At 41.9% G+C, this 14,739-nt stretch overlaps 1 protein-coding gene across 1 annotated transcript in view; it reads left to right on the forward strand.

Annotated features, from left to right (window-relative positions):
- Positions 1-14,350, forward strand: part of TSHZ2 (teashirt zinc finger homeobox 2) — a 374,737-nt gene extending 360,387 nt beyond the window's left edge. The window contains exon 3 of the mRNA XM_088153775.1: positions 12,406-14,350. The gene's annotated coding sequence lies outside the window, so the exon portion shown is untranslated. The remainder of the gene's footprint in view (positions 1-12,405) is intronic.
- The last annotated feature ends 389 nt before the right edge of the window (positions 14,351-14,739 follow it).

Consider the following 14,739-nt stretch of genomic DNA (forward strand, 5'->3'; position numbering starts at 1 on the left):
ATATTTGATTCCTAATGTAATAATCCCTCATTTGGTGCCCCAGTCTTTTTTAGGAGAGAGATATACCCCAGGGAAATATAGTGGACTGAACAACCTGCAGCCACAGGAGTGTATATGAATCTCAAAGCTCCACTTTTTGAATACGAGTCAGCAGTGCAACTTTCCTGCAATTTTGAAGTGAGAAAAACAGCAAAATGTTTCATTCTGTCATAATCGCAGTTAGGATATTCTATGTACAGGTGAGATTAGAAAGGGTTCATTTTAACCCCCAGAGTTGTTTGGGGAAAGTATATTAGGGAGGGATCAAAAAAATCCAGATGTCTAATCAAAGTCCTGCCCTTTTAAATACGTCACACATATGCCACATTTAAAAAAGGATGGGCTTCAATCATACATTTGCGACTACCACCCTAACATTTTTCAGCTTCTTCCCCCAATAGACAACCCTATTTGGGGGGGGGGGGAGATTAGTTTAGAGATCAATATCTACAAAACAATTGCCTTTATCTTTTTTTAACCCCCCCCCCCCCAGCACAGGACAGAGGAAGAAACTATTTCTACAGATGGAAAATAGAAGACAGATCACCTGGTGTCCTACTTTCCATCTCTGCTACTTTTATGTACATAAATGGGCTCAAGCTGGAATCACCTTTGGGACTATCCATGCTAACTATCCACAGCATTGTTTCCAGGGGCTCTGGAAAGTTCTGTGCCTTTGATCTGTGGCTCAAGAGATATACATTATATGAATAATACGGATATAGAATATCAGCCGGTGGTTGATATTTCTCTCTCTCCCTGCTTTTGCCTGTCTTTGTCCCATTTTGCCAATTAATTGCTTTTGAATTTTTGAACTTAAACTTCAAGCTATATTCTTTTGCTAGCTGAACTGAGATGTGTGTTTGCTGTGACCTGGAGGTAGGACTGACTGGGAGCATTCTGGGTGCATATTAAACTGGAAATTACCCAGAGTAGTTTTCCAGGAAAAAGATTATGGGCTCAGAGAGGAGCTAGAACTACACTCTATACCCCAAAGCACTCCAGTCACCCAAACCTCCCAATTTATTCCAGGTGCTTGGTCAAGGAAGGCTGTGGTAGTCCTGCCCCAGGGCCTGGAGCAGGGTTTCTCAGCCTTGGCAACTTTAAGATGGGTGGACTTCAACTCCCAGAATTCCCCAGCCAGCCATGCAACTCCCAGTGCATGCCTGGATGGGGAGAAACCAACTGCAGCTCAATCTTCACATGCATGAGATACATTAGCAAGCAGTGGGACTTTGCTCAGATGATTGCAAGCAGCAGCCTGATTTTCTTGATGCCCACTCCCAGGTCCCTGCCTGCCTGCCTGCTATTGTCTCATGAATACCAGTAGACTATATGAGCCAACTGTCCGCTTCCTTATATGGAATGCGCAAAGAAACAGGTACGATGGTTAGTCGCATAGTCAGCCAGATGTTTAGACTGGACTTGACATTTTTATCCACCTGTCAAGTCCTTCCCAAGGACTGGGATAGGCAGATGTTGTTGTTTGATGGTGATGTAAGCTGTTCCATGTAAAGCTGCCTTTTGCAAATGAATGATGGTGATTCTGTCAATGCTGATGGTCTTCAAGTGGTGCTCCAGGTGTTTTGGGATTGCACCCAAGGTGCCTGTAGCTATTGGTACTATCTTTGCTTTCTTTTGCCACAGTTGTTCTACTTCTATTTGCAGGTCTTTGTATTTTGTGATTTTCTCCAGTTCTTTCTCTTCTGTTCTGCTGCCTCCAGGTATTGCAATGTCCACCGTCCAGACATTTTTGTCTTTCTTATCAACAATTGTTAAGTCTGGGGTGTTGGGTGGCAGGTGCTTGTCGGTTTGAATTCTAAAGTCCCAGGTGATGATGATGATGATGATGATCTGTAACTATTCAGGTTTCCTTGATACAAACAAACAAACAAAAATCCTTCCATTCAAATCCAAAGGAAATACAGAAAAAGTATGCCAATTTTATCATACATTTTGTGTGTCTATTTGTAAAGATTTATTCTTTGGTTTCTTTTTTTTAAATTCTGCCTCACTCAAAACTAGTACATAAGATGACCTTCTAATGACAAACCTAAACAAACCGTATCATTAGGTATCGTGGGTGACATCAGGCTCATCCTGTAGCAGCAGCACTACTTAGAAGCAGCTGCATCTTCCCGAGAACACTGCAGGTGTTCCAACATGAAGGGAGAACCTGCACTATTTTTCCACATTGAATAAATACACAAATCTTGCCAAGCCACTTTGCATCCTGTGAAAGACAGGGGAGAAGATGGGCTCTTTTTCCAGTGAGAGAGCCAGTTTGGTCGAGCGGTGAAGGCACCAGGCTAGAGAGCAGGAGATCGTGAGTTCTAGTCCCGCCTTAGGCATGAAAGCCGGCTGGGTGACTTTGGGCCAGTCCCTCTCTTTCAGCCCAACCCACCTCACAGGGTTGTTGTTGTAGGGAAAATAGGAGGAGGTATGTTTGCTGCCTTGAGTTATTTATAAAAAAAATAATAAAGGTGGGATAAAACAGGTCTAAAAAAAAAAGATACAAACAGGCAAGGGACAGGAAGCAATGCTCAGTGACAAAATGCAGGACAGGAAAGAAATCCCTCCATGATTTTCGGATCAAAGCATGAGAGGTTCCATGAGTCTCTCTGTATAGATGCATCTGTGTGCATATACATCTCCCCACAGGTAGAAAACCTAACGCTTCTGTATTAGCACAGTTCTGAAAAGTTTCCCACATCTCTCTTCTAGCAATTCTCATTCAATCTACCGTAATGGAAGGGTGATGGAGAGATGGGTAAAAAGCAAGCATCCTCTTTCATTAGCTCACAGTAATAAACTAAGCCTAAAAACAGTATGAAAGAACATTTTAAGCCTTCTGAAAATGAGCTTGAAAAATAGAATTGTTTTTTGCAGAGGAAGAAAACTTTCAGGAAATTGAATACAGTTTTGCATTTTATTAAAAACGCTCATAGAAGTGTTCATAAAAGGTGTTTCTGCCGTGAATCGACCATGATTTTTTAAAAAAATGCCTGCTTTAACATACCAATAGCATCCCCAAAGAATTCATTTTGAGTTAAAGAAATAGTTCCCATTCACCTTTTTTGCTCCAGCAGTTTATTTCTCCTAGAAAAACTTCTCTTTCTTTCCCTGGTGATTTTGCAGGCAAATAGAAACACATAACTGAAGAGAACCACTTAACATGCTTCAGTCTCAGGCTTGATTGCATGATCAAGGGCCTGAAACAAATTAAACAGAAGGGGGGTGGGAAACCCTCTTGGATAATTACGTATTCTTTCCAAGTCACACAAGTCGCTGTTGCCTTCACTCAATCCACTGCGGATAAACAGGGAGGGGCTGTGGCAAGATGTGCTGTTCACATGAAGTTCCTTGACCACACTTGTCTCTTTCAATGAGAAATTTCACTTCTATCCCTGCAAGGAGATCTGTAAAATCTGTAATGTGGAAATATTTTACATGTTCCTTTATTTCTCCCAGTGGCAGAAACACATAGACAAAGAAAGCCTGTATCAAGAAACCTGTGAAGATGCCCAATAGTCTAAGTCCAGTTTCCTACACATAAATTTATCCCTGGAGATTTTTAAAAATCTCCATAACTAGCCAGTCAGAAGAAATATCTTCTTATTATTCCTATTAAACCTCCACTATCCCACATAGATACTATGAGTTGCCAAGGCTAACTGAAAGCTGTGGTCCAATTTACTTGGAAAGTAGCAGCTGAAAAAGCTGAGATGAGATAAATGGTGTTCTGCACATGGATCAGGCAGCATCAGGCAGTTCAGGACTACATCAATGTATGCATGGAGTTAAAGCAGAGTGTTCTGGGGTGGGAGATAGTGGAGAAGAGGAAGGCTGGGGAGTGCAGTGAGTGGGTGTAGGATGGGTGGGTGGGAGGAGCTAGGCAGATATGCCATACTTGAATTCAAGGACAGTGGTGGACAAAGGGAAGTCTCACCCCCATCACATCAACCCGTCCCACCCAGTCAGGCAGAGAGGGCATATTGTGGACCCCATCAGTGAAAGAATGTTGTCTGGTGGGCCCAGGAGGAGAGCCTTCTCTGCCGTTGTCCCTGCCCTTGGGAATACTCTCCCCCCAGAGGTGTGGCGGGCCCCTACCCTCCCAGCTTTCCGGAAAGGACTAAAGACCTGGCTCTGCCAGCTTGCATGAGGCAATAGGTGCTCTAATCGTCCCTGGGGGTGGTTGGGGCCCTGATGAGACTCCCTGAGTTATTTGCCAATTCTCCATCATTCTTGGAATTTATTTATTATTAGGATTGTTTTTATATTGTATTTTAATTGATTTTATCTCTGTTGTAAACTGCCCAAAGTTGTTCAACGAGATGGGTGGTGACAGATTTTATATATATATAATAAATGTAAGGAGGACAAAGGACAGAGGACAAAGGCAGGTAGGCTAGTGTATAGGCTATGTGTAGGAGGAGAGGAGAGAGAGGGGTGAAGCATACCAGCTGTGCCCAATCATAGAACTGTTGAATGGGAAGGGACCAGAAGGATTATATAGTCCTACCCTCTGGAGCATAGGAAACTAAATAAACCATCTACAAGGGGTGGATGTGCAGTCTCTTCTTAAAAACCTCCAGAGATGGAGAACCTACAACCTCAGTTCCACTCTTGTAAAGATTTTGCCATCATATATTTTCTGTATATTTAAACAAAATCTAGGTAACTGCAATGGATACCCAAGAGAATGATAGACTTGTGGAGATGGAAGAATCCACGAGGTTACACTTTGCCTCTTTCCTGGACTTGTCTTGGTCAAAGTCTAGATCCACATAAATTACCTGTTTCTCTTTGGCCAGACCCCGACTCATTTGGAATGACCCAGTCAAATGTTCGAGCCACAATGTTTTTGATCTATGCAAGGAGCAAAACACATTTTTTGGTTTGCCCTTAGGATAAAGTCAGCAATGTGACTGTGCCCGGCAGGTGGCATGGGGCATTATGGAAGGGTCACCAGAAGAATCACTACCCAAGGAGGGCTCTGTCTTGTCACCAGTGCTGATGTATGAGTTTGCTACCATTCTGTCAACCAAACGTGAGAAGGAATCTTATTCTTTACCTCAGGCTACAAAATAGCTTGGCCTGACCCTGTGCCCATTACTCATTTACTTTATTCAGTTTATATGGCCACCCAGCTCACCTAGGATTTGGGCAAACATGATGAACATAAATATAAATATTATAATCCAAAGTGAATATACAAACAACAAAAGAAAAAAAAAACTCCACAAAAATATCAAGTTAGGCTGGCTTTGATAAAAGAAAAGAAAAATTGGGTGGTGGAGAATAGCTGAAATGGCTTTGAAAGGACAAGAGCTTAAATCAAACATTACATAGAAGATTTGTGACATTTTTATATCCATCTTTAAAAAGTACAAGCGACGATCGTGGGGTTTAGCTTTAATTTCACTGACCTTACAGGAAGGGTCGGTTAACTTGTGTGAGTTATCTGCTCCAAATTATTCCTCTTCTGAAAGTGATGAGAAATATAAGCATGATACAGTTGTGTGTATTTTTCCTACCACCACCCTCCTTCCCAAGATGTTAATATTATTATGTCATCTTCATATCCTACCAAATCTCACTTGTTTCTGTTATCCTAACAACTATTTGAGGTATGGTAGTTTAAAGCACAGAAGGAGTGTTCCTCCACTGCATGGGGAACTGAGCTAAGGCAGAGGGGGTGACCCATAGCTCATGAGCCACAGACAGCTCCCAGTACCCCTTGGGCAGCACCCAATACTCCAAGTTCACACCACCAAAATTCAGGGGCAAAAATGCTGGGTTTGGGAGATTTTTTCCCCCAGAACCAAGGATAGGAATGGGCCATTTGGGGGAAAGATGTCTTCCCAGAGACCTCCCTTCCCATCCCAACTTTTAAACTCCCCAGAAAGAACGAATAGGTTGAAAAACGAAGAAATTATTCTGTTTGTTTTGGTGATGATACACATTTCCTGCATCACCTGCTGGTCAGTCAAGAAGGTTGTGGCCTCTAATGCAAGGAAAGTTGATCGCCCCTGCCCTAAGGTCACTCGGTGCATAACAGCCATACTCACCACACAATACAGGTGCATTCCTATTATACCAAGCCAACATTTTGTAGGCTGGTGACAGTGGCATAGTACTTTGCAATGTGACAACAGTTAGTAGCAACTTCTGCTGTCGGCAGCTGAGATTTCGATCAAGAAAGTACTATGGAGATTAGGGGAAAATGCCTTTGTTCCAGTCAAAATTGAAGTTTCTGGTCAAGGGTGCCGGGTAGCCTCTTTCACTGCCACCACAAACTAGCCTCTTTCAGAGGAGGTCTAGATTCCTTTTTTCTCTGACAAGGTGCACGTATCACCGCTGAACGCTATTAATAGACTCCCAGTATCCCATTTATCTGCTGCTGCAGCAACTTCTCTCTCGCTCTTTTCTCCCTCAATCCACCCAATTTTTCTCTCTTCTGTCGCTCACAAACTTCCGTGGTGTGTAATTGCCAAATACTTACATCAAAGCATAAATAAACCAAAGAAATTCATTTACATTATTCATATTTTCTCTGTTTTCCTCCTCTTTTATTTATGCCTTAAACAACAGTTACAGTAAATATCACAATAAAAAAGAATGCCTGCAGGAGGCCGGAAGATGATCAAAAAGCTCTGATATAGAGCAATTCATGTTTCTCCTCTGCAATCGCTAACGAATCTTAACTTGAGCCATGTTATGTTCCCATGTGAGTGATAAGCAATGATTTATTATGAAGTGTCATGAAATCGGAATGCCATACAGTGAGAAATGAGTGAGTGGGAAATGCATTCCCAGTATCCCAGTCTCATTACTCAAAGATGCAGAATCCCTTTTCATAGCCTAATTCCACCTGAGGTTTTTACCAGGATTCTTGCTTTGCAATGGAAAACAAACTTTGACTGTAATCCCCCACCCTAGTGTAGCCTTGCAGTCTGTTGGTTGTACAAAATAGTCAGCTTGGACATTATTTTGGAGATCTTTATGGGAATAATCAAGCTGCTCATGTGAACAATGCAGTACGTGAGCCAAAGAGTTACAGGTCTCAGATTAAGTGACTTTGATATTTGTTTTTATTTAGTGCATTTTCTATCCCGCCGTTCTTCCATCATAGAACTCAAGGGTACATACATGAGATTCCCAGATTGTTTCCATCCAAGGACAGACAGCATTCAGATGTGTCTGTTTTCAGCATCGTGTGACTTTCGTCTGTGATTTAAGAACTTTTAAGAAAGTGTAGAAGAAGTCATAACTTACTTTGTATCAAACCAGATTACTCAACTGTCTTGTCCAGATTGGTACATTCTAGTTAGCATTCTTCTTCCATAGTCATCAGCAGGTCTACCTGATCATTTTTTAAAATTCCAGGTGAGAAACACTGGACTTAGAGTCTTCTGCATTCAAAGCATGTGATCAACCCGTGAGCCATGGTTGGGCCCCAATTCCAATTCAAACCACACAGGACTATAAAAGAGTATTTGTGTGACAGCTAAATGCAGTCCCCATATTTAGACAAAATATACCAGAGAATGCCAATTTTTACTCTCACAAGATGCGTATTTCCTTCTTCTTCAATTTAGCACAAAAGAAATCAGCAGCTTTCCAAGTAGAATCTTAGCTAAATTCTCAAGAATTGGGACAAGGTTCTTACATTTAACTCAGTTAAAAGGTAGTTGATGGATATGTGTGGGCTTCTTATCTTTCACTGCAGCTTCCCAGGTTTCAATTAAACCCCAAGGAAAAACATCACAAAGGACCTCTTTCCTCAGGACTTTTTAAGATCCTGGTGGAAGACAAGGGAGCTGCAGAGCTGGTGAGAGGAGGGTCATTGTGCTACCTCTCAATGCTAATCGCAGAAACACATCAAAAGGGATTCTAAAGCATCTCATGAAGAGATAGGAAAACAGATGTCTCTTTCTTGGGGAAATAAGACTTTTAGGAATTGGAAAACCAACATTGACCCTGTCAGATTCAGTCTCTCACACATATGCTTTTCTTAACTGGGACTGGCATTGCCAAACTCAGCACAGTCCAGAGTTCCTACCCCATATCTATTTTATAGGATTTGGAAGAATCCGCTTGGTCCCATTACAGTTCTGCAAATCATTGCAACTAGCCAAAGGCAGATCCATGCCAAGCATAACCCTGCTTCATGCTGAACCTGGAAAATCTAAAAGAGTCGTTGTCCAGTTGCTACCCTGCTAAAAAGAACAGCTCTGGAGTGGGTGAAATCAACAGAAGTGCAGCTTTGTCTTCTGAGTAATTTCCATCCGTATGGAGAGATGTTGAGATTCCCACCACAACTGTTGCTGTTCTTTCCCCAAAGAAAGGTTGACATAATGTTTCATTTAGGAAACGTATCAGTGATGAATGAAAAAATATTCATGGCAGCACGAAGGAAAAGTGAAGGGAAATAATTTTTAAAAAGCTCATTAGTTTGATACTCTCTTGACCCATTTCTGACTTCCCGTTTCACTGGGGAAGGAAGGGTTTTTGACAGAGAAATCCAAGCTTACATAAATTAATGTATTTCAATATTATACGCCTCTACTATAGTATAAAGTACTTCTGGACATCAACAGTGGTGACAGTGAAGGCTTTGGCACTGTTACATGTGGGTTTGGTGTCTTGGAAAGTTCATCATTTTTTCCCCCAAGGGAGCGAAAGGGCTAAAAAACAGACAGCTTTTTTTACAAACCAGATTCTGCGAGGGAAGGAAAACGCCAAGCTCTGTAACCTTTTACAGAGGAATCTGGGCAGAGGATGGAAATCTAATGAATCATAACCCCAAGGAAGAAAGGAAGCAAAGATGTATGGTATCCAGAGGTATAGCAATACCAAGATGGGGAGTAGAATTGGCACTGGAGGAACAGGAAAGGTTTGAGAAGGACAGTTAAGGAAACAGGGGCTTGAGGAAAAGAAGGGCAGAGTTAAGGAAAAGGAACACTCATGAGAAGGGGCAGCTATGAAGAACATTCTCAGCAAAAGATTGTGCACCATTGCCAGGGAAATGGGAAGAGAAAGTGCTCGGCAGGAAGGGAGTCATGCTGGCAAAAGCTAATTAGAGGTGATGTGTTTTGAAACGTGGCAAACCAAGCTTGTAGCTTAGCTAGAAAACCTTGGCTTACACCTTCTGGTCTTCACACTGACACACTATAAGACTCGCTTGTTGTGGTGTCTGAAGTGGGTGATGGCTTCCTGCCAGAACAGGCAGGAAAATCAATTAAAACAAGCCATAGTTTCTTCCTCTGGCTGGAAGAAGCCACTGTGGGCCTGTGGGCAACAGAATAAGACAGGTTTACAATGCAGAGGATAGTTAATTCACCCATCGTTTACACTCCTATGTGCAGGGGTCTCGGGGAAAGGGGGGTCAAAAAAGTCATGATGCATGTAAAAAGGAGTGGGGTTTTGGCCACAAGGGTGGCCACCACTTTAACTTTTTAACACCCTCCCTGTAGACACCCCCTGCCTATGTGGCAGGAGCAGGTGGCACATTCTCAGCTATGTATGCCAGATATGGTCACAGAGTAGGGAGAAAGCTGGAAAGCAAAAGCTTGAAGAAAATATGTGCATTGTGGTCCTATCACTGAAGTCCCAAGTGACTGAGGAAAGCAGGACTGGGTACAAAGCTATTAGTGGGAAGAAAAGAAGTCAGCAAACAGTGTTTTGGAGAAAAACATAGCACCTTCACCAGCTCTAAGGGTCCCAGATGGGACATCTGCTGCTGTTGCCTATTCTAAGAAACTCTGCCTTGTTAATTTCATGCAGATGGCCATGTAACGGCCACCACACTCTTGGTGGTAAGCCCACAAACCACACAGGGCCAAGGAAGTCTTTGGCTGAAGCCAAACCTGTTTGGTGGCATGGTGGGAACTTTTGTCCAGGAAATCTAGCTGATGGTTCAGATCCTGAGAATGCTCCAGAATCCTTTAAAAGTTTGCATGCAAAGAACATTTTGCCAAAACCTGCAAAATTGCTGCAGGTCTTTGACCGAGGAACACTAATGGGACAGGGTAAGGTTGTGATGCTGAAATGAATGTCACATATTGATTTCAAGTAGCTAGCCTTGGTGATCAGAGAACATAAAGCTGGAAAGGAAAAGGAGATTGGACTCAACAAAGCAGGCATGATTATTTAGGTCACTGCACATACCATGTCCTTGGGGCTCAAGGGGGATGTTGCTATTGGCCATCAATGGATTCCACCAGACTGTCAGGAAATTCCCCAGGTGCCCTCTGGAAACCATCTGGATCCATGAGGCTCCTGGGGCAGACCATTCAAATAGGTATGCCCTAAGGAGGTCTGTGGTGGCGGTTACATCTAGACCAGGAAATGATCTGACATGGCAAAGGGTTGATGATCACATAGTAACTGCTCCAAAGCAAAGGCAAGGTCTCAAGTATGTTTGCCCATGTGTGTCGGTCCTGAGATCACCTGAGACAAGCTCATGGACACCATGATCTCCTGAGTCCAAATGGACCTGGGGCCCATCACGTGCAGTTATCTAACAGGCAGGAGATCTCCACCACCAGCCCAGCAACCAGGTCCAGAAGCTCAGGGCAGGACCCCTAGATTATCTCTGCAGACTTAATATAGTCACTCATACCCTGCTGCTGCAGGAACTATAACCCTGGCCACAGATAAGTTCTCTTCGAGGTTGATATAGGATCTAAAACCCAGCTGGGCATATTTCAGAGAGAGCAATACCACTGTCCTCATTCAACTAGATCTTGATAATACACGCCAGGTCTGCCTGCTTGTCCACCACCAAATCATGAATGGATGTGGTCATTGGAGACAGACCTAGCATTGCAGCAGCGTGTGTGTGTGTGTGTTTTACTTTTCTTTTTCTTTTTCTTTTACTTTTTTGATCCCTGTCTGCAAATATCCCATATGAATGCATTATCCAGAAGTAGGCAATCAGGCAGAGGGCCCCACTTGATTTTACCCAGCACGCCATAGACCATACTCCAAAGAATGGGAAGAACTGGGATAAACAAATAACTGGATCCAGGACAAAAAAATAAAGTACATATTTGTAACTATCATTAACACGTTAATACATTTCATTGCATTTACATTATCCAATAATTGGTTTAATACATGTATTACACCTTATGTATCTTTTAATTTTCCTCTTCTCTCCCATTAAAAGAATGACACATTCCTTGCTATAGTGGAAGCTCTGTGATGGCCACACTCCAGCTTTGGCAGGGGGAAGGCACATAAGCACATAAGTGGTGCCCTGCTGAATTGGACCCCTGGCCTATCTAGTCCAGCAGTCTGTTCTCAGAGTGGTCAAACCGATTGCACAAGGAAGCCCACTAGCCTCCTAGCAGATGGCCTTCACAGCTGTCCCTCTGCCATCAAGGCTAATTGCCATTGATCCATTAACTTCCATTAAATGATCCAACCCTTTTTTGCAGCCAGCCAAGCTGGTAGCCCGGTACTACATCTTGTGATAGCAAATACCAAAGTTTGATTATGTGTTATGTAAAAATGTGGGCCTGGCAGAATGAAGTGTGCATCCCTGATTTATAGCCTAACATGCTGTTAAACATCAACATTCAGACATATTGGACGTAAATACTCAGAAACATTTTCTCCCAATATTGAACAGTCAGGGTAATAACTTGCACCCCTCGGTTCACATGCAGCTCTTAGATTAATTTATTGAGATCCTGGCTTCCCATTTTGAAAGGATATCATAAGCAATTTAAACCGCTGACAAGAACGACCGGCTTCTTCCTTTGCATCCTGCTGCAGGTGGAGAAAAAGAGGAATATTGTAGTAGGTATGTCACAAGGAAAGAGGAAAAAGCAGGTACCCCACAGAAACCCAAAAAGAACAAAAATAAACCAATTAAAAGGGGGTAGAAAGAAAATAACATCCCCACACCCTTGGGGTGCCATCCACCACTGACTTCTGCTCTCCCAGCACCAGCAACATGGGCTCCAAGAGGTTCAAAGTAGTGTCCTTCAAGTCTAGCTCAAGTCCCAGTGACCTTAAAAGTATGAACTTCATGGGCAAGTTCAGCACAAAACCCATACCCCCCACCTTGATCTATCAAAAAAGAGAATATTGTATAAATGGGCATCATCACAAAATAGGCCTCTGGTCCCTGAGAAGGACCTCACCAGCATGGGCAAATTAAACAAGGTAGGAAGCAACCTGGATGTCCTAAGCCCCCAGGGCTGTATAGATAACATATTGATTTAGTTACCCCCTCGCCTCCCTCTAAGACTGACGTATCTCTGATGGTGCATTGCTCAAAGTATGGCTTAAAGGGGAAAAAAAAGATTGCAGTGTGGTTTGCATTGTTGTTTTTATCATTTCTGATTGCAGGACAGATGCCTTAATTCCCAAGCCCGCTCTGAACTCACCTCTGCATGATGCACCACTTCTGACATTGAACTTCCAACAACCTGGACAGAGAAGACTGCCAAAAGAATAATAAAAATCTCCAGCTATTCTTCTTCATCCTCACTAACAATTTGGTAATGAAGTATTGATTTCCACTCCCCTGCTTATGGACGATATTAGATTTTCATTGATAAACTGCGCCAAGGCTGTCTGAGCTCCAGTGTCCCTTTTGCTGTCAGTAAAACAAAGTACCGCTGAAGTAGGATAATGACTGAAAACATTGATGTACTTATTTTGTCAATTTGTAACACTCAACAGGAAAAAAAAAAGGAGTACAATTCTTCATAGTTTAATGTCGAGGCATGTTCCACAAGATGCAGTCACACTAGAAGCTTTGCTTTTCATGGTAATGTCCGTTTCCTATTTATAACCCCTTTGGGATAGTTTGTTTAAAGGAAATGTTTCAACTCAGTGCAGCTATTACCCACACACCTGGGTTGCCCAATCCAGTCATTGCACCAGGGATCAATACATCACCGTAAGTAGAAGAATTATTAAGTTAAAACAGATTCTGAGCCAAAAAAAACTCGGAACAGCGTTAATCTTCCCAGCAAGTTGTTCAGATAGTTATATGGTTAACCATGTTGCTGCCAAAGATTTGTTGAAAACGGATTTTTCCTTTTTTTTTTTTTGCATCTATAATTCATGTTGTCTTCTCTCTCTTTCTTTTTAATGATGATTATTTAAAATCTCCACCGTTCTGTTTTCCACAATGTATGCAACGGAGTGATTTTTCAAACAAGCCAACAAAGATTGTGTGTATTAAGTGCTAAAACAGTGAACAATGGTACAGTCATCTCTTGCCTGTATTAAGAGAATTTTTGTCAACCATCCTTCTCTGGCCCAGTGTTCTCCAGATGGGTTTGGAACAGAACTTCCAGACTCAATATATCCAAAAAGGACCAGGTTGGAGAAGTCCTTTTTCAGATTTTCTGTAATATGACAAAAAGTCCATCAGATACATGGGTATCCATTAGCACGGGGTGGGGTGGGGAGAACAATGTCATGCACTCCCTGGCATCATTGCACAACTGATATGATGCATGTGGCATTATTGTGGCTTCTGCTGGGGGGCTATGATCAGAAACGTTGCCTCTTGCTATCTTTTCAAAATTCCTGCTTAAGTTCAAAAGGCTCTCTGTTGCCTAGAAAAGGGGATTGAAAGAAATGTTTTGTTTTAAAAATGGTCCTCCCAACTTTTCTTTTCCATTAAAACTTTGGAGGTCCTAATTTTAATTTGTGGAATATTCACGTTAATAATGAGATCTAATTAAGACATCCATTAAAAGCCCGTTAAAGTTAATTTAACGTAAAAATTCCAATAGAACCATATTAGATTTTCTCCATTAAATTAACGTTATGGATTTTTAACGGATGTCTTAATTATGTGTTATTATTAACAGGAATACTGTATTACACAGATTAAAATCAGGTTCTAAGTCAACTCGGAAAAGCTTCCAAGACATTTGCATGGAAGAAATTCTCCAACACCAATACATTTTTTGGTAGGGGTTAAATAGAGGCATAACCTTCTTTTTTTCAGATCAGCATTTCCCATATAATAATGCCAGCCTCCATGAGAAAATCTGCTTGTGCATAAGGACAAAGCAGAAATAAGACTGAATAAGGACATCTATTGCTCTTCAGGAGACAAGTGAATTGTGTAATGTAACCAAAGCCTACAACTGAAAATACATTTGGGGAAAGACAGAATCATTAGAAGAATAAATACTGTAAAAGACAACATCTAAAATAAAAGGTAAAGCTGGTCATACATAAACAGAATAGGTCACACAACGTTTTGTGTTCCTTCCAGTTTTCAAGAAAAGGTTTTAAAAAGCTTTTACATCAGAACTGAGACATTCTGACAAGATCCCTAAATTCAACATGGGGGGGGGGGGGAGGGGGAAATCCCCTCCTTATTTACCTCCTAGGGAAAGTGTTGCCCTTATGCCGCATATAATAGCAAATTGCTTTTTTTTTTTATGGCATGCATAACCGAGATGGGAAAAAAAATATGGTGCTTGAGGGAAGGAGGGAAAAAGTAAATGAAGTTCCAGGAATGTCATTCTGAAGTAATGAGGCATGGACAGAAAATATACCCCTCACATCATCGGATTGAGATGGCAGTCGAAATAGCTTCATTGAAGTGTCAGCACTCATCCATCAATCAATCATCCACAAGGAAAAATAGCGACAATACAACCGAGTAGCTTTTATGGGATTTACTCATGAGCATAGGGAATAGTGGCTCAA

The sequence above is a fragment of the Python bivittatus genome, unplaced genomic scaffold (assembly GCF_059951505.1).
Source record: "Python bivittatus isolate LINGU-HERP-01145 unplaced genomic scaffold, Pbiv_v1 ctg000700_np1212, whole genome shotgun sequence".
NCBI lineage: Eukaryota > Metazoa > Chordata > Lepidosauria > Squamata > Pythonidae > Python > Python bivittatus.